The sequence below is a fragment of the Hyla sarda genome, chromosome 9, assembly GCF_029499605.1.
Source record: "Hyla sarda isolate aHylSar1 chromosome 9, aHylSar1.hap1, whole genome shotgun sequence".
NCBI lineage: Eukaryota > Metazoa > Chordata > Amphibia > Anura > Hylidae > Hyla > Hyla sarda.
In genome coordinates this window covers 133381663-133399917 of record NC_079197.1, presented here as the reverse complement: position 1 = coordinate 133399917, position 18255 = coordinate 133381663, and the positions used below count along the sequence as shown (strand labels likewise).

At 44.2% G+C, this 18255-nt stretch overlaps 1 long non-coding RNA gene across 1 annotated transcript; it reads right to left on the bottom strand.

Moving 5' to 3' along the window:
* Window positions 1–5479: 5479 nt before the first annotated feature.
* LOC130291505 (uncharacterized) lies at window positions 5480–17828 on the bottom strand. The gene is made up of 3 exons (XR_008847952.1): window positions 17727–17828; window positions 13159–13308; window positions 5480–7092 (listed from the first exon to the last, which is right to left on the bottom strand). It is a non-coding gene; the product is annotated as an uncharacterized LOC130291505 (long non-coding RNA).
* Between the last annotated feature and the right edge of the window lie 427 nt (window positions 17829–18255).

Here is an 18255-nt window from a genome sequence, read left to right as displayed (position 1 = left end):
AGGGGTCTAGTTTCCAAAATGGTATGCCATGTGATTTTTTTTTGCTGTCCTGGCACCATAGGGGCTTCCTAAATGTGGCATGCCCCCAGAGAAAAATTTGCGTTCAAAAAGCCAAATGTTACTCCTTCTCTTCCGAGACCTGTAGTGCGCCAGCAGAGCACTTTTCACCCCCATATGGGGTGTTTTCTGAATCGGGAGAAATTGGGCTTCAAATTTTTAGGGGTATTTTCTGCTATTACACTTTTTAAAAATAAAATTTTTTTGGGAAAACAAGCATTTTAGGTAAAATTATTATTATTTTTTTTACATTTGCAAAAGTCGTGAAACACCTGTGGGGTATTAAGGTTCACTTTATCCCATGTTACATTCCCCGAGGGGTCTAGTTTCCAAAATGGTATGCCATGTGTTTTTTTTTGCTGTTCTGGCACCATAAGGGCTTCCTAAAGGTAACATGCCCCCCAAAAACCATTTCAGAAAAACGTACTCTCCAAAATCCCCTTGTCGCTCCTTCCCTTCTGAGCCCTCTACTGCGCCCGCCGAACACTTTACATAGACATATGAGGTATGTCCTTACTCTAGAGAAATTGGGCTACAAATACAAGTAAAAATTTTGTCCTTTAACCCCTTGTAAAAATTAAAAAATTGGGTCTACAAGAACATGTGAGTGTAAAAAATGAAGATTGTGAATTTTCTCCTTCACTTTGCTGCTATTCGTGTGAAACACCTAAAGGGTTAAAACGCTGACTGAATGTCATTTTGAATACTTTGGGGGGTGTAGTTTTTATAATGGGGTCATTTATGGGGTATTTCTAATATGAAGACCCTTCAAATCCACTTCAAACCTGAACTGGTCCCTGAAAAATAGTGAGTTTGAAAATTTTGTGAAAAATCGGAAAATTGCTGCTGACCGTTGAAGCCCTCTGGTGTCTTCCAAAAGTAAAAACGCGTCAATTTTATGATGCAAACATAAAGTAGACATATTGTATATGTGAACCAAAAAAAATGTATTCGTAATATCCATTTTCCTTACAAGCAGAGAGCTTCAAAGTTAGAAAAATGCTAAATTTTCAAATTTTTCATCAAATTTACGGATTTTTCACCAAGAAAGGATGCAAGTATCGACAAAAATTTACCACCATGTTAAAGTAGAATATGTCACGAAAAAACAATCTCGGAATCAGAATGATAACTAAAAGCATTCCAGAGTTATTAATGTTTAAAGTGACAGTGGTCAGATGTGCAAAAAACGCTCCGGTCCTTAAGGCCAAAATGGGCTCCGTCCTGAAGGGGTTAAGGACCAAGAAAATTTAGATTTTGAAAACCACACAATGGCCCCCATTTACTATTGCAAACCAGACACCTGTCTGTGCCAGATTTTGCGCCAGAATTTGCGCCAGAATTGAAAAATCCCGACTAACTCTCCATTTTGCCAAGAAAACCTGAAAAGGGGCGTATTCCAGCCATTTTCACACAAACCCAACATATTTACTAAGGTTTCCACAGAAAATGTGGTGAATTTGTGCTGAGGAAACCCTACAGATCAGAGCAGGTGTAAAAAAAAGCAAAGTGTAGGGAAAGTGGAAAATGTAGGGAAACCTTAGTAAATACCGTGGAAAATAAATGTAGGGAATTAAAACCCACAAAGAAAACTACACAACACTCTTAGTAAATCAGGGCCTATATTTTCTTTTTTAATTTTGCAACGTCACAACAAAATCGCAGCAAAGGAATGTCCTAAACACTTTGACATGTGAATACAGCGACCCCCCCCCCCCCCGACCTACGATGGCCCCGACATACGATCATTTCAGCATACGATGACCTCTCAGAGGCAACATCAACATACGATGCTTTTGTATGTCGGGGCCATCGCATAAACGGCTATCCGGCAGCACTGACTGCTTCAGCTGCCACCGGATAGCCATTTATGGTGCCCCGTGTCATCCGCTGACGATTACTTACCTGTCCTCGAGGCTCCGGCGCGTCCTCTTCGGGATCCCCTGCATCGTCGGCGCTCTCCATCGACCTCATCACGTCGCTGCGCACGCCATCCCATCATCCAATAGGAGCGGCGTGCGCAGCGACGTGATGGCGGCGACGGAGAGCGAAGATGCCGGGAAGGCAGAGGCCTTGCTGGAGCTTCGGGGACGTGGCGACAACGATGGAGGGCGACATCCAGGGCAGCGGTGACGAGCGGTGACAGTCTGGAGCGGTGGGGACAGGTGAGTACAGCTTCCTCTAACAGTGGTCTACAACCTGTGGACCTCCAGATTTTGCAAAACTAGAACACCCAGCATGCCCGGACAGCCAACGGCTGTCCGGGCATGCTGGGTGTTGTAGTTGTGCAACATCTGGAGGTCCGCAGGTTGTAGACCACTGTCCTATACTTTACATTTAGTGTTGAGCGGCATAGGCCATATTCGAATTTGCGAATATTCGCGAATATATGGACGAATATTCGTCATATATTCGCGAATATTCGCATATTCGTTATATTCCCGTTTTATTTTCGCATATGCGAAAATCCGCGTATGCGAAAATTAACATATGTGAATATTAGCATACACAAAATTAGCATACGCGAAGATTCGCATATGCGAAAATTAACATGTGCTAATTTTCGTATATGCGAATTTTCGCACGCCAGTCTCACACAGTAGTATTACAGCCTTCTTTACACCACACAAGCTGGAAGCAGAGAGGGGTGATCACTGTGATGTGTACTGTGAAGAAAAAAAAACAAAAAAAAACGAATATTCGTAATTACGAATATATAGCGCTATATTCGCGAAATTCGCGAATTCGCGAATATGTGATATTCGCGAATAATATTCGAATTGCGAATATTCGCGAGCAACACTATTTACATTGCACGGATCCCTCAACATACGATGGTTTCAACAAACGATGGTCCATTTGGAACGGATTACCATCGTATGTTGAGGGACCAGTGTACACTGTTTTGCTGGTTGCAGTCTCCTTTACCCTTATATTAAAAGGCCTGACTCAATACTATACTCATAGATAACTTACTGTAATGCTCGTATAGTTATTGTGCCTCAGTGATCTCCAGGCCAGGAAAGCAATGGTTTATGAAGCCTTTCAGCTACTAAGCATTTCCTCATTCTTTTCCGAGTTAATCATTGTCTTTGCGGTCACATCTTGCTTTTATTATGAATCACACATGTACTTTGCATTAACCCCTTTTAAAACTTCAGCACCGATCTGACATGATGGATGGCTATGGAATAAGTATAAGGGGAGGCTTTATTTATAGGCTAATCATTTGGGGAAGTTAAACCATGTACATTGTGTTGTGCAGATAACAGAAAAGCCAGACTCGCTTTCAAGGTTTGTTTTGAGAAGTGAAAGTTGTTGGTCTTGGCAGGCGCGTCTATTACAGTTTCCTACCTTTTAAATGGAATTGGAAGGAAGGACAGATCCGCAAATGACGCTTCCCAGGCCAATCAAAAGCCATTAGATAAGACTTCTCTGAAAGATCGGTCAGGATTTAAAGGGACATTAAACAAAAGGAAAAATAATCTACAAAAAACCCATGACATAGTCTTACAGAAATTTGGCAGAAAACACTTACTGTAGGACATTCCCTGTTTGTATAATGAAAGAATAAGGGTGTGGCCCACAAGGGTTTTCAATCTGGGCAATCCCAGGTGATCAACCCCCAACAATCTGCTGTTACCAAATGATGAATTGGGCATGACAGTGTTAAGTCTACCAGAAAGGAGATCTCGGGATATTGGGGGGAGATTTATCAAACCTGTGTAGAGAAAGAGGGGTGAAACTTATTAGATGGCTACTTTCATTTTTAAAAAGGCCTCTGAAAAATAAAGGAAGTAATCTGATTGGTTGCTATGGGCAACTGCACCACTCTTCCTCTACACAGGTTTTTATAAAGCTACCCCATTGTGACTAGGGTGCTTTCCTGAATGTCGTCCATATATCCTCGTAGGCCATATGAAAATAGGTGATCCAGCTAGGATGATCCCTTCAAAAGGAGTGTGTATTTTTAACTCTTTCAAATGGCTAACATCACTATATAGGCGATAGCGATGCATGTACATCCCCATTTTGCCGGCCATACTCTTGCCATACCAGATAGAATAAAGATTATTGACTCATACATCATGTGCTATTGAGAAGTCAAGTGATCACTGCTCTTTAGCCAAAGAAGGCATCCTGGGTCCACAGCTTTAGTGGTCCTTGGTGTGATGTCCCAGTACAGGACATGGTCCTGTACTACCTTTAGGCCCTGTCATGTTGAGTCCTTCAGTGACCTGGGGGCTCCCCTGCAGGGACTCCCCCTCTTGGTTTTATAAAGGTGTGTGTATTACTTTAATGCCTAGACAGGATCCCTATGAATAGAAGACCTGTGGGAGGTCTCAAGGTAAGTCTGTCACATGTTATGTTATGCAGTCACATGATTTGTTGTCACGTGTTCTCCCAGAGAGCACCAGCTAAACCTATGACCTGCAGCTTGAACCAATGGGCTTTAGTCCAGCCCCCCACTATATGGGGTGGCCATTACAGTACACTCTCTTCCATCTCAAGTCTTTGCTGAGGCAGCAACCACCAGAGATCTCAGTGCAAGTGATCAGCATCTGGAAGACCTCAAAAGCTACAGTCATTCCAGTAAGTCTCAAGTCTATGTCTGCTGTCACTGAAACTAGTCAAGTCCTGCATATAGTCAAGTCTAATTTCAAGTCAAGTTTATTACTTGTATTAGTCCAGCAAGCTGCGAGGTCCTCTTGGTCCTGGACACTTCTCTGGGAATTCTGGCCTTAGCTGTGAAGATAATTACACCTGTCTTCTACTCAGTAAAGCCTCCGTTTAACCATAACTGGTTGTGGACTCTCATTTCACTTCTAGCAATTAGGATAGCGGAGAATCCGAGAGTGTGTTGTTCCGGAACCTGAAAACAACACTGGCGTCACAAACACATAGGGGTTAATACCATCTAGCCCCTGGGGTTAACACCATCTGATCCCATCACTCACACTGCTACACCCGTGGTCCCGCCGTTCACCTGGTGGTTCACCACATTGGCATCATATCAGCTAGAGATATTAATCAAGAGCTGGAGGAAATGGTTGGGGAGGGTCTACATCTGAGGGCCCAGGACATTGCCCAGTGGATTCTTGACTTATTAGTGTGTGGTGTGTGAGTGGTTAAATCTTCATTTTCTATTATGCTAACAGTATGATCGCATGCATGCAGGTATTTAAACTTTCCCCTCCACCTATGTCACAAAATAAGAAGGTTAAGGAGAACAAAACTGCTGACAGACTCCCTTTCACTGGGCCAGTTTTAAAGAAAATGGTCCCCTGGACAGCAAGCATAGTAAGACACCTCAACAGTTGTTCTCATAGCTTTAAGAATTACGTATAAAGATACAGATACATATGCACTTTTTAATCAAATGTTTAATTATATAAATACTTTCATGAAATGCAGTGCCCATATAATACTGCCATTTAGTGCGCAAGTAACTGCAATAGATTTTTCACATTATACTGCTGGTAAATGCAAAATGATATTTATATACTGTATTAATGGTTCACAGAAATGTAGGTTTACATGCTCCACTTTTATTGCTCCTTGAATTTCATTCATTGTGGGCTTCTTGGAAGTTTCCCATGCAACAAAACCAAGACAGAATCAGTGTTTTGGCCTTGTGGTGGCTAATCCAGTCATGGTTAATGGTGAAGATGGCCAGAGGGCTTCTGAAGATTCATTCCATACTTTGTAGGCTGGTGGTCCAGCTGCATAGGGGGCAGACTGTAGTGGTTGTTAATGGTCTTCCAGTGCATGCCCTGAGTGTCAGGCGGGTTGTCAAGTGCTATAGTCTCTGGTAGCATCTCTAAGCCCCAAAAGTCTCTCTCCATTGAAAGGTTACACACTGGTTGGTTTACAGCGGTGTCCATTTATATTCTTTCTTTTGGGCAAATGGCATGCCACATTTCCCTCAGAGAGGCGCAGGTCCTAGTAGATGGTGACTGAAAACACAAAAGTTGCTAGGCCCAGCCTGAAGCCTAAATGGACCTAGTGCAGCAATGGGTGCTGGTAGACCTTCTCCTCAGTGTCTCTATATCTTGATCCTTACTCTTTTCTCTATCTGTTTTTTCCTCAGAGTGGGCTGTGTAGTGTCCATTGTGATGTATATGCATTTCTGAACAGTGGTATGGTTTAGATGTTCCTGGGGTGTAGGCCTAACTCTGTGAGAGGAGGGGAGATTGGGCACTCCACTCTACCTCTAACCTAACCAAACTTCCTGTCTCTAAGGGCAATGAGGTTGAGTTAGGCAGGCTCCTCCCACCTTCCGAAACCTTCCACATAAATGTGTATAGGAAAGTGTATTGCAATGGGCCCATCTACTCTACAGCATGCAATATTCACCAGTAAGTAGCAACATAATACAACAAAATGCACAGGTAAGTAAACCTAACACAGCACCATTATACAATGTGCAATAGGACCTGATACCTCTAAGTATCTAGCCAGCAGAGGGCAATGTCAAAGTACAACCAACCAAATATTCTTAAAATAACACCCAGTGGGAAACTACACATAGTTTCTTCTTCCCCCAAATTAGCCCTGCTATAAACTCCAGATATTGGGTTTAACCTATCTGGTCTTCATACCTGTCTGGTCTTCATTGCTCATACAGCACCAGAGCCCGTAGAGCCTTCACAATATTCTACTTCTTTTCTAACTTGCACTAATTCTGGAGGGGGATAAGGTTGGGATCATAAGTGTCACATGTGTCCAGGAGAATGCTTAGAGGAAAAGTTACCCCATAGCAAGAATGAAAATGTTTTCGTGTATTCCGGGAACTCCAAAACTGAGAAAGAAACATACAGAACTTGCTTGACCCACCTCTGTATAACCATTCCTTCTGATACACAAGGGCACACTTGTTCTCTTGTCTTTTTTGGTTGATATTATATATTTCTGAAGGAGAGAGACCTGCCTGAGATGGGTCTTCTTCTCCTTGGAACCCATTGTAGCTGATTGTGCCTCCTTGAGCCTTGTTATTATTCGTTTTTCAAATACGGAAGCTCCAAGTATTTTTTCCTGTTTTTAAAGAAAAGAAAAATCCAGATTTAATCTAATGGGTATATTTAGATATGGAGTAATGTTTTTGCAGGCAGAAATAAATCTAGTTTCAGTCTTTCCAGCATTTATGAGTTTATACCACTTAAGGAAATAACTGCATGGGAATGTACTAAACACATAATGAAAGTGATGTAGTGTAAATAGTTGGTATTGACCTACCCAAACCATTGGCTTGAAGCCTCCAGTAAGGAAGCCAAAAACATGAATGCAAATATGTCTCCATGTGTGCCTTTTGCTCTATATCCACTACCGTACTACAGGAAGAAGAGGACAGAATGACTAATAGTCATGATAGTCCATGATCACAAGGAAAAACTTGAACAACATTTCAAATTTACAATCTACATAACAAGCTGATGCTTCCCTGTACAATGAACAATATGTGAATGTAAAAATTCTACTGGTAACGTCTGTGAATTGCATACAGTTTAGGCTCTTTCCACATAGTGCTTTCCGGTATTTTTGACAGTCTGCATTCTGTATTTTTGACAGTAGTGGGCATTCACACTAAGGAATATCAACCCGGAGAAGCCCCGCATGAAACTTCCGAGTGTTGCGACAGCTGACGATATCAATGGGTCCCAGGACCACATGTACCTGCTCCGTCCTTATTGACAGCAATGCAGTCCATACGGAATTCCACTGAAGGTATGGACATGTTTAGTAATTTGGTGGGTCCGGAATCTGAATTGGTAGTTCCACAGTGTGAACGGGTAAACAGAAAACGGAATTCCGCTCCGAAATTCCATCGTTTGATCTCCCCTAAGGGTATGTTCATATGTTACGAATACGCTGTGGATTCCAACCATTCAGTCCAGCGTGGTGGCGTCAATGCAGCGTCACTAGTCTGGGGCCGGCCCGGAGCGGAGAAGAGGGCCTCCCGGTAAAGATGGACGGCCCAGACCGACTCACCCTGCCCACCGGAATGCGGACGGTCCCTGCAGCTACTAAGCAACAGGACCGAGAGAAGACAACGAGTAGACAACGAGGGGGACCTATATGATGACGGATGGGGCGGTCTGGATGATGACAGGGGGGATATAGACTGGGGGTGATGATGACAGGGGGGGTTTGACAAAGGGGGATGATGACAGGGGGGGTTGACAGGGGATGATGATGAAAGGGGGGGATGATGTATTCCCCCCCCCCCCCAGGCTTATACCCGAGTCAATACGTTTTCCCAGGTTTTGGGGTGAAAGTAGGGGCCTCGGCTTATATTCGGGTCGGCTAATACTCGAGTATATACGGTATATGAAAATGGATCCATCACTCCAGCTGAGTGCTGTATTGGGCTTAGGAGTCAGGTCCATAAAGTTAAATGGAATACCATGATAGGTGGGATTTTTGTGATAGGTGGGGGTCTAAGTGATTGCCACCCACTCCGATTAGAAAGTAATCACCTATTCTGTGGAAGCAGGGATGCTCTAGTGGATGCAGTGACATGTAATACAATTATTCAGCACAGAATTTTTAACCTTTTTAAGTGAAAGGCAAAGTGTAAATGTCACACGCGAGGTGACTTGTGCCCTAAATATATCTATGAAAAAAGGGCTGGTTCAGTAAGAGGCTATTTGCTTTTGATAAGCCTGAGGTATATGAGTAAATGAATGTCAGGAACACTCCTACAGGTATTACGCACACTTGTTTGCTTCTCATCACCCATTTCTTTACAGCCTAAATAACATTTCCTGAATTCCACAATTCAATGTCTACCCGAGCCCTGACTAAGTGACCTGTCACCTTCCTAAGGACACAGTTGACAAGTCAATGACTTTGCTTTATTATTTGTGGGTGAATTGCACACATAACACAGATGATAACCCCAGAGCCATAGGTACGGTAGGTCTTTCCTCACCCAAGGTTCAGTCTGATGCCCTAACCTTGTATATAAACACCCTGCCCAAGGCAAAAAGGCAAGTTTGTGCATCCTCTTTGGCTAGGTAATTCTCTAGGTGGCACAGACTGATAACTGGCACAACGTCCATTTACTCAATAATCATCTCCAGATAATGTAGTATTCCTGAGATTATACAAGTTACATCGTACTGTATGGTTACATTGCTGCTACTATATGGTTCAGAAGACTAATGGTGCTCATACACTTTAGACAAAAGTCAGCCAAAACTCGCCAACTATGACCGACTGTCAACACTGTATGGTGGTCCCCGACTATCCTCTCACAGATGATGTCTGAGGAGAGAAGAGTAAGGCATGTTGGGTTTTAATTACTTGTCCATGTTGTTGGTCAGGACTGTGCAGTTCTGGTGTCCTAGGTTCAAATGCCAGCAACATTTGCCAAGAGTTTGTATGTTTTCCCTGAGTTTGCATGGGTTTCCACTAGGTACTCTTTCTACACTCCAAAACAAAACATACTTGTTGTTAGAGAGAGGTAAGCCTCTGCTGGAACTGTCTGGCTGTAGCTTACCCCTCCCCTCTCCATAAAGGACACATGAACATTCGGTTGTGCCAATCGTTCATATACATGGGGGGATCGGGAGAGAGAGCTGTAAGTTATAAAAACATTCAGCTGACAGCTATTGACAGTATATGACCACATTTAGCCTTACTCAGCTCTCTAGGGTTATATTTACAGGTGGCAAAGATGCTTTAAATGAATAATAACTAAAGTACAAAAGACAAAAGCGCTTCCTCGTGTGACACCTTCAGCATAAGAAATAAAAAATATGTGAGCCAAGGGTTAACTCACCTAAAACGGTTGTGCAAATTCCTGCACAACACGTATATGCACTAGTTCATTTAAGGCTGCGTCACATTCCTCCTCACGCTCACAAGCGTGAATAATAGATTCCAATACCACTCCAAACTCCACGGAGGATAATTGGCGCTGCCAGCAGGTGATCCAGGGATGAAAATTAAAACTTATTTTATTAAAACATGCTACGTGTTATAAAACCGGACCGGTTTCTTCTTCAGGCATCACTATAGTAATACAGTGACCCCCGACTTACGATGGCCCCGACATATGATCATTTCAGCATACGATGACCTCTCAGAGGCCATCGCATGTTGAAGGCAGCAACAACATACAATGCTTTTGTATGTCGGGACCATCGCATAAACAGCTATCCGGCAGCGCAGACTGTTTCAGCTGCCCCCGGATAGCCATATACGGTGCCCCGTGAGCTCCAGTGATGTCTCTTACCTGTCCTCGGGGCTCCGGCGCGTCCTCATCGTCGGCGCTCTCCATCGTCATCATCACGTCGCTGCGCACGCCGTCCCGTCATCCAATAGGAGCGGTGTGCGTAGCGACGTGATGGCGGCGACGGAGAGCGAGGATGCCGGGGAAGCAGAGGCCTTGCCGGAGTGTCGGGGACACCCCGGGGATGCGGCGACAGCAATGAAAGGCGACATCCAGGGCAGCGGTGACGAGCGGTGATGGTCCGGAGCGGCGGGGACACGTGAGTATAACCTCCAATTCCAGTGGTCTTCAACCTGCGGACCTCCAGATGTTGCAAAACTACAACTCCCAGCATGCCCTGACAGCCGTTGGCTGTCCGGGCATGCTGGGTGTTATAGTTTTGCAACATCTGGAGGTCCACAGGTTGTAGACCACTGTCCTATACTTTACATTACACGGATCCCTCAACATACGATGGTTTCAACAAACGATGGTCCATTTGGAACGGATTACCCTCGTATGTTGAGGGACCACTGTAGTCTGTGCGCTTTCATCCATTCACATATAGTTCATCACCTTATTAATTCCTGATTACTGTAGATGTTCTCTTTGGCATCAGGTGAGATGAAGTGAGGCTTCCCATGGCCTTACATAGTCTATGCCAGTGGTCCCAAAACAATGGACCTCTAGCTGTGGCAAAGCTACAACTCCCAGTATCCCAGTATGCCCGGAGAGCCATTCAGTCCAGTATAGATCTCACCACATTATTTCAAACATGAATTTAAAGTCTTTTTTTCCGTTCGCTCAAACACATTTTATTAAAATGGACAGACCCTGCTGTTTTAGCTGAAAACTACACATGCAATCTACACTTGACCAGCTTTTGCCTTGCGGTATATTCTCCAAGCAGTCATAAAGACTTTAATGCAATTTGAAGGAGGCAGCAATTGTTAATCTGACATCTAAGGAGCGGAATCAATCAGGACGGGTCATCGCACTGTATGGCAGAAGGAACCAAACCAGGAGAAGATCAAGGCTAGAGAATTGGAAATCACAATACTGAAGAGAACTTGGCCAAACATTTATAGACTAATACACACATTTAGGTGCACTTCTGTGGTGGATATAGACAGTGACATATGACTAACCCTTAAAATGATGTTAAAATTGAGACATTAGCCAGTATATCCTTATATGAAGGACATACCTGAGCCCGCACACCAACGCCAAGGTTTCTCAAGTGGCACAGGACCTAACTGTTACGCCGAGCGCTACGGGTCCCTGCTCCTCCCCGGAGCGCTCGCGGTGTTCTTCTGCGTGCAGCGCCCCGGTCAGACCCGCTGACCGGGAGCGCTGCACTGTTATCACCGGCGGGGATGCGATCCGCGTAGCGGGACGTGCCCACCCGCGGGTCGCATCCCAATCACCACACCTGCCCCGTCCTCCTGCTGTTCTGTCCCGGCGCGCGCGGCCCCGCTCTCTAGGGCGCGCGCGCCGGCTCTCTGAACTATAAAGGGCCAGGCGCCAATTAATTGCGCACAATCAGTACCTACACCTGCAAAACAAATAAAAACCCACTTCCCTTTCCTGTCCTTGCCGGATCTTGTTGCCTTGTGCCCTGAGAAAGCGTTTCTGTGTGTTCCATAGCCTGTGTATCCAGACCCTTGCCGTTGCCCCTGACTACGAACCATTGCTGCCTGCCCTGACCTTCTGCTACGTCCGACCTTGCTCTTGCCTTGACCCTGTGTACCGTGTCTGACTCAGCTGTTAGTGAGGTTGAGTCGCTATCGGGTGGAACGACCAGGGGGTTACCTGCCGCTGCAAGTTCATCCCGCTTTGCGGCGGGCTCTGGTGAAAACCAGTAACCCCTAAGATTCCGTTCCCCTGGTACGGCCCACGCCATCACCTCACTGACACAGAGGATCCACCACCAGTATCTTCTCCGCATACTAGTCTGGATCCTGACACTATCACTAAACCTACTAAATTACAGCGGCATTAGGTCTGACTCACAGCCTGTTCCCAGTTCCCTCCAGTGTGACTAAGTACACATACAATGGGAGGAGGGAAGAAGGCTATGAGCCCCACCCAAGTTGGCTGATATGTTGCCGGCCTCACAGGTGAACCAAAATGCTGCCTATAATAGTGATTAAGGTGCATTAGATTTGGAGTTTATACACCTTCAAGTACAGTAAGGTGTATAACCTCCAAATCTAGATGGATTTTGTGCAGAAAGTTTTGTTGTGTTTTTTTTCTTTAAGATAACCCAAAATAGCAGTTAAAAGTCTTTGTTTATGGGGGTGGTCTTCTCAAAGAAAATTGCCACTATGTGCAATGTATCGCAGGCTGAAAATCCATTACGCAAAAATGAATTGTTTTTAACTATAAATGTAATTGTGCCTACATATTTTAAGATGGCTCATTAAATAAACTTGTTAAAACTTGTTCCTGTGCCTCCACTGGTTCTTTTTAGGCTTTTGTTTTTCAACATCCTGGCCCTGTGAGGCACCTATCAGGAGGTGGGAGAGCTGGGCCAATCAGCTGTGGCACCGACACATCTCCCTGCGGTGGGATATGTAAACATGTATCTACCTAACTGAGATGCCCATGATTGTGGTCTCCTGGCACCAGTGTTCCTGTTCCTTGCTTGTTTCTTGTATTCACCTACAGTGACCCTACCTTCGCTTGTGCCCTGACTACTCTCTTGCCTGCTGAGTTTCTACTACGCTAGCCTTCTGGTTTGAATCTTGCTTGTTCTGACTCTGATTCTGTTTTTGTTTGTGAACTGTGTTGCCCTTGTGATTTTGACTTTTTGGCTTGCCCCTGGTTAACACATTGCTTGCTGATCCCTTCTACCTGTGTGTTATTTACCTGGCCCAACTTACCTCACTTGATGTCACATGCATAGAATTGGGGGCCACTGTTTAAGGCGGATTGTCCAAGTAGGTAGGTACAGTGGTTTGTGGCAAGCTCGGGTCTGTAGTGCTGCAGGGCTCCGTAAAACCATATGCCACAACTTGACTTCATCTTTTTTGCTATGTTATAAATATAAAATTACAATGAAATTGAGAAGACCATCCCTGACCCAAACTACATTTTGTGTGACAGATTTTTAGTCCACTATACATTTTCCTTCCGGCAATTTCTGGGGGTTCACTGTATTTGCTAATACATTCATATGAACTGCAATGCAGGTAGAGAGACTTACGTCAAATCAATACTTTTTTGGGAATAAATGAAGAGATGTTCATAGTTTGAAGATATCTACAATGTAAAGAAGGAGGCAGCAGATAGAAAGGGGACGAAGAACCTCTGTACCATGTAAGAACCAGCGGCAGAAGGTAACAAGCTCCCGGTAATGTGTATTATGATTGGAACAGAAAAGCTTCTTTGATAGTCTGCCAGCACTTCCCTTATTATTAGTACTGTGTCTATTAGTATTTGTCTGAGGGGGTAAAAACAATTCTACTATACAATATGCAAGAAGTCTACAATGAACATCTTCTTTCAGTTCTCTGCTGCACTATTGTTCCTGAGTGAAGAAAAAAAAAAAGCAAAAGGAAAAACAGTAATACAATAAAACATAATCACAAAAAATATAGTCTCTCTGCTTCTCCTTTATACCTTGTTTTTCTTAGGCTCAATTTACACTTCCAACAGGAATCATCAATTTTACAACACGATTTGTGTAATTTGTAAAGCATAAACTCTGTAGACTACAGAGATCAGCTCTGTAGGGACAGGTAAATAATGGAAAGCAGTCAGAGACAGTTACAGAGACATGAAGGCTAAAACAGGGCTTCTGTTGTTTTTATTTCCAGCCTTTCAGACATTCAGGCACAAAACATTTAAAATAAATCCTGCTTGACAAAGCGCTAGCTAAAAATAGTAGTTCCCTAACTATACAGGTTACTTGCTACCAGTCACCCAACCAAAACAATATGCACCAAGTTGTTACCTCACACCAGCATCACTGTCCCATAGAGGCTTCAGACATCAGGATTCCAACCCACAGGTGCCTTAGGGAACTCTAGCAATCCCACTGTCTCACAAGAGGTATCTACATTGGGGGGGAATTTAACATGACTGGGATTTCATACACTGGTCTTGAACGATGGACTAGAGTAAGATGCCTCATGTCTCTTGATAAATTTGGCGCATCTTTCATTGTCCATGTGGTACGTGTGAAAGCTATGTCAGCTAAGTGCTAGTGTAGAGTTCTGCTATAAGTTCTGTCAATTTCCTGGCTTGAATTGTAGTAAATCCTCAGGGTCCGGGATGATGCATGATGGTTTTTGCAACTTTTGTACACCAGAAAAAGGGCATACAATAATTACACATTCCCTTATTGTTCATACAAGGACAGCACAATGGTTCAGATTTTTGCACTGTTGAGTTTGAATCCGACCAAGCACAACAGGGAGTTTGTATTTTCTTTCGATGTTTGCAAGTTTTCTCCCATATTACTAAAATATAGAAATAAATTGAAGGGGTTATCCATCTATTTAAAATATATCCCCTATCTCCAGAACAGGGCCCAACTCTCCCTACTCTGGCCATCACCTTCTGAGAGATCTCAGCAATGACAGCCCATCACTGGTCACAATGGTGTCCTGTCGGTGATTGGCTGAGCAGGCCGTCACTGTTGGGATGAGTACGTCTCAGAAGGCGAGGGCAGGAGGGTTCACCGGGAGAGTCAGGCCCATCTATTGGACATGAGATACATTTTAAATAGCTGAATAACCCCTTTAACTGGCCTCCTATGAATGTTGCCTTACTAGGTTTCAGTAGAGAGAAACCAGATTATGAGCCTCACTGGGGGGTCAGGGAATAATCGCAGTGATGACAATACAGTATTGCAAATTCTGTGCATAAATGTGGAATTTGATAGTGATATATATAAGCCGAGGCCCCTAATTTCACTCCAAAAACCCAGGAAAAGTTATTGACTCTAAGCCTAGGGTGGGAAATTCATCATCCCCCCATGTCATCATCCCCCCCTGTCATCATCCCCCCCTGTCATCATCCAGACCTCCGTCATTAACACCCCCTCATCATCACCATGTCATTATCACCCCCGTCATCATCCCCCCCTTCATCATCACCCTGTCATCATCCAAATCCCCGTCATTAACAACCCCATCATCATCACCCTGTCATCATCCCCCTCGTCATCATCCACCCCCCCTTCATCATCACCGCCTGTCAATCCCTTCATCAGTGGTCTTCAACCTGCTGACCTCCAGATGTTGCAAAACAACTCCCAGCATGCCCGGACAGCCGTTGGCTGTCTGGGCCATGCTGGGAGTTGTAGTTTTGAAACATCTGGAGGTCTGCAGGTTGAAGACCACTGGGCCTTCGTCATCATCCAGACCCCCCCCTTTAGTTTTCTACTCACCTCCCCTCGGCGGGATGTTAGGGTGAGCTGGTCCGGGCCATCTATGCTGCAGGGACTGTCCGGTGGGGAGGGTTAGTCGTTCCGGGCTGTCCATCTTCACCGGGGGGGCCTCTTCTCCGCTCCGGGCCTTGACGACGACGCACAGGGACGTTTATGCACAGGGACGTTTATGCACAGGGACGTCCCTGTGCGTTGTCGTCAAGGCAACGTCACTGGTCCGGAGCTGGCCCAGAGCAGAGAAGAGGGCTTGTGGGTGAAGATAGCCTGGAACGACTAACCCTCCCCGCCGGACGGTCCCTGCAGCATAGATGGCCCGGACCAGCTCACCCTTCCTTCCCACTGAGGGGAGGTGAGTAGAAAACTAAAGGGGGGGGGGGGGGGTCTGGATGATGATGATGAAGGCCCCAGTGGTCTTCAACCTGCAGACCTCCAGATGTTGCAAAACTACAACTCCCAGCATACCCGGACAGCCATCGTCTGTCCGGGCATGCTGAGAGTTGTAGTTTTGCAACATCTGGAGGTCCGCAGGTTGAAGACCACTGAGAAGGGATTGACAGGTGGAGAGTTCACTCAAGTATAAGCCGAGGGGGCGTTTTCAGCACGAAAAATCGTGCTGAAAAACTCGGCTTATACTCGAGTATATACGGTAAATAAATGTAGCAGTATGTGTATATCCTTTCTTTAGAAATGATCTGCATTTCTATACAGAACAGACTGGGAATCCTTTAAGTCAACCATGCCATGAGGAAACAAAAAAGCTTAAATGAAAAAACGTTTACAACTGGAGTTTAGTTCTATAGCAGTATTTACCTGCTTTAATCCGAGTCTGGTATTGTTAATCTTTTTTTACTTCTTCTATTCTTTTATACTTCTTTTATTTTGACAGTGACTCTCTGATTCTATAGACTAAAATGCCAGTGTATGTATGTCTGCATCGGGTGATAAGTTAGTCAACTAGAAAGGACGGTAAGTTCTCTGTAAATATACTGTAGTATGGGCAATTACACCTCAGTATGGACCGGGAGACAATAATCCAGTGTGTAGGGCTCTCATGTGTACCCTAATTATTTAGGTTCCATACAACTATATTGCATATACATTTCTTAACCCATGGAATATTGATTCTCATTCCCCATGGTCTCTTTATAGAATTGGAGTTGTGCCAAAAATTGAGAATTTCTCTTTGAAAGTGTGTGTAACTACTAGGCAATTAGAATAATGTTCTTTGGCTATTGTAATGAATGAGGATGGCGTGAAATAAAACGTCCTTTTTTCCACATTGGATGTGTGGCTTAGTATCTCTTTGAAGCTCGCTGCCTTGTGTAAATCTCATGTGACCTAAAATAACAGTAATTATATCCAGACTCCCTCTAAATCAGGGATATGCTACTGTAATTGGAGCCGAGACCTCAGGTGTCAATGTTACATCCCGTGGGCTTATTTTACATTTTCTTCTGCATATTTTTATCTAAATTGAAATGGAAATCATGGAGGAAGAATAACATACCAGAAGACTATGAAGCTCAAAATCTTCTTCATGTTGTGTTCATCCAGATCTATCTATCTATCCATCTATCTATCTATCTATTTATCCATCCATTTATCTATCCAGAAGATTAGCAGCAAAATCGCAGCAAGAGACAGAGACATAGAAGTAAAGTCTTAATAGGGTTTTTCCTGTCTTTTTTTTAAGTAACAAAACAAATTCAGCCTTCACACTCAGCATAAAGACACAAAAATTTTAGTAATCTGGTTGTTATGGGCAACTGCTCCACTTTTCCTCTGCAAAGGTTTTCGTAAATCTCCTACATAATGTCCTTTCTTTGAGGCTTCAAACCTCCAGATTAAAACTCTCATCAGTAGTGCAGCCCAGTAACAAGCTGTCTTCAGCACCTGTGCTGATCTGGATTAGTCTGAAAAGTGGCTTAGGAAGAAGATAAAAGGCCCCACAACCAAACCTGCCTTTCATCCTATAAAATTCCAGGCTCAATAACACGCACTAGCAACCTAATCTCTCCATGGATTTTAACTCTATTTGGATGTCCCATATCTCACCCAGCTTTTCCTGGATGAGTCTTGTTGTTCATGTTACCTGGCTTTCCACATGAGAAACTGTATAAAGAAAAAAAAGGAAACAAAGGAGGAGCTTCACATAGGGTAATATAGTCACAGCCGGTCAACAGTGCAACCGCTCACCTGGGTGGGTTATGGTGTAGCCACAACTCCATGCGGAGCCAACCAATCTCTCTTCGAGGAGAATAGGACAGTCAATACAGGGGTGGATGTTCAGTGCAGCACCGAGACACAATATACCAACCCCTCACCGATGTGCCAGATAGAGGGGAGTTCAAATATAGATGAGAAAAAGAAAAAATTCTCTGTGTCTCAAGGAACGCAACAATCACACTACGAGGAGTCCAGGGGGGGAGCGTTAAAAATTCACACATTTATTTAGTCCATAAAAACGCATTTTTGGAAACAATCCTGCTTCTAGCTCATTCCTTGTCCGTTATGTGAGGTTGGAGGATTGCCTCCGGCAACGTTATATGGACTAAATAAATGTGTGAATTTTTAACGCTCCCCC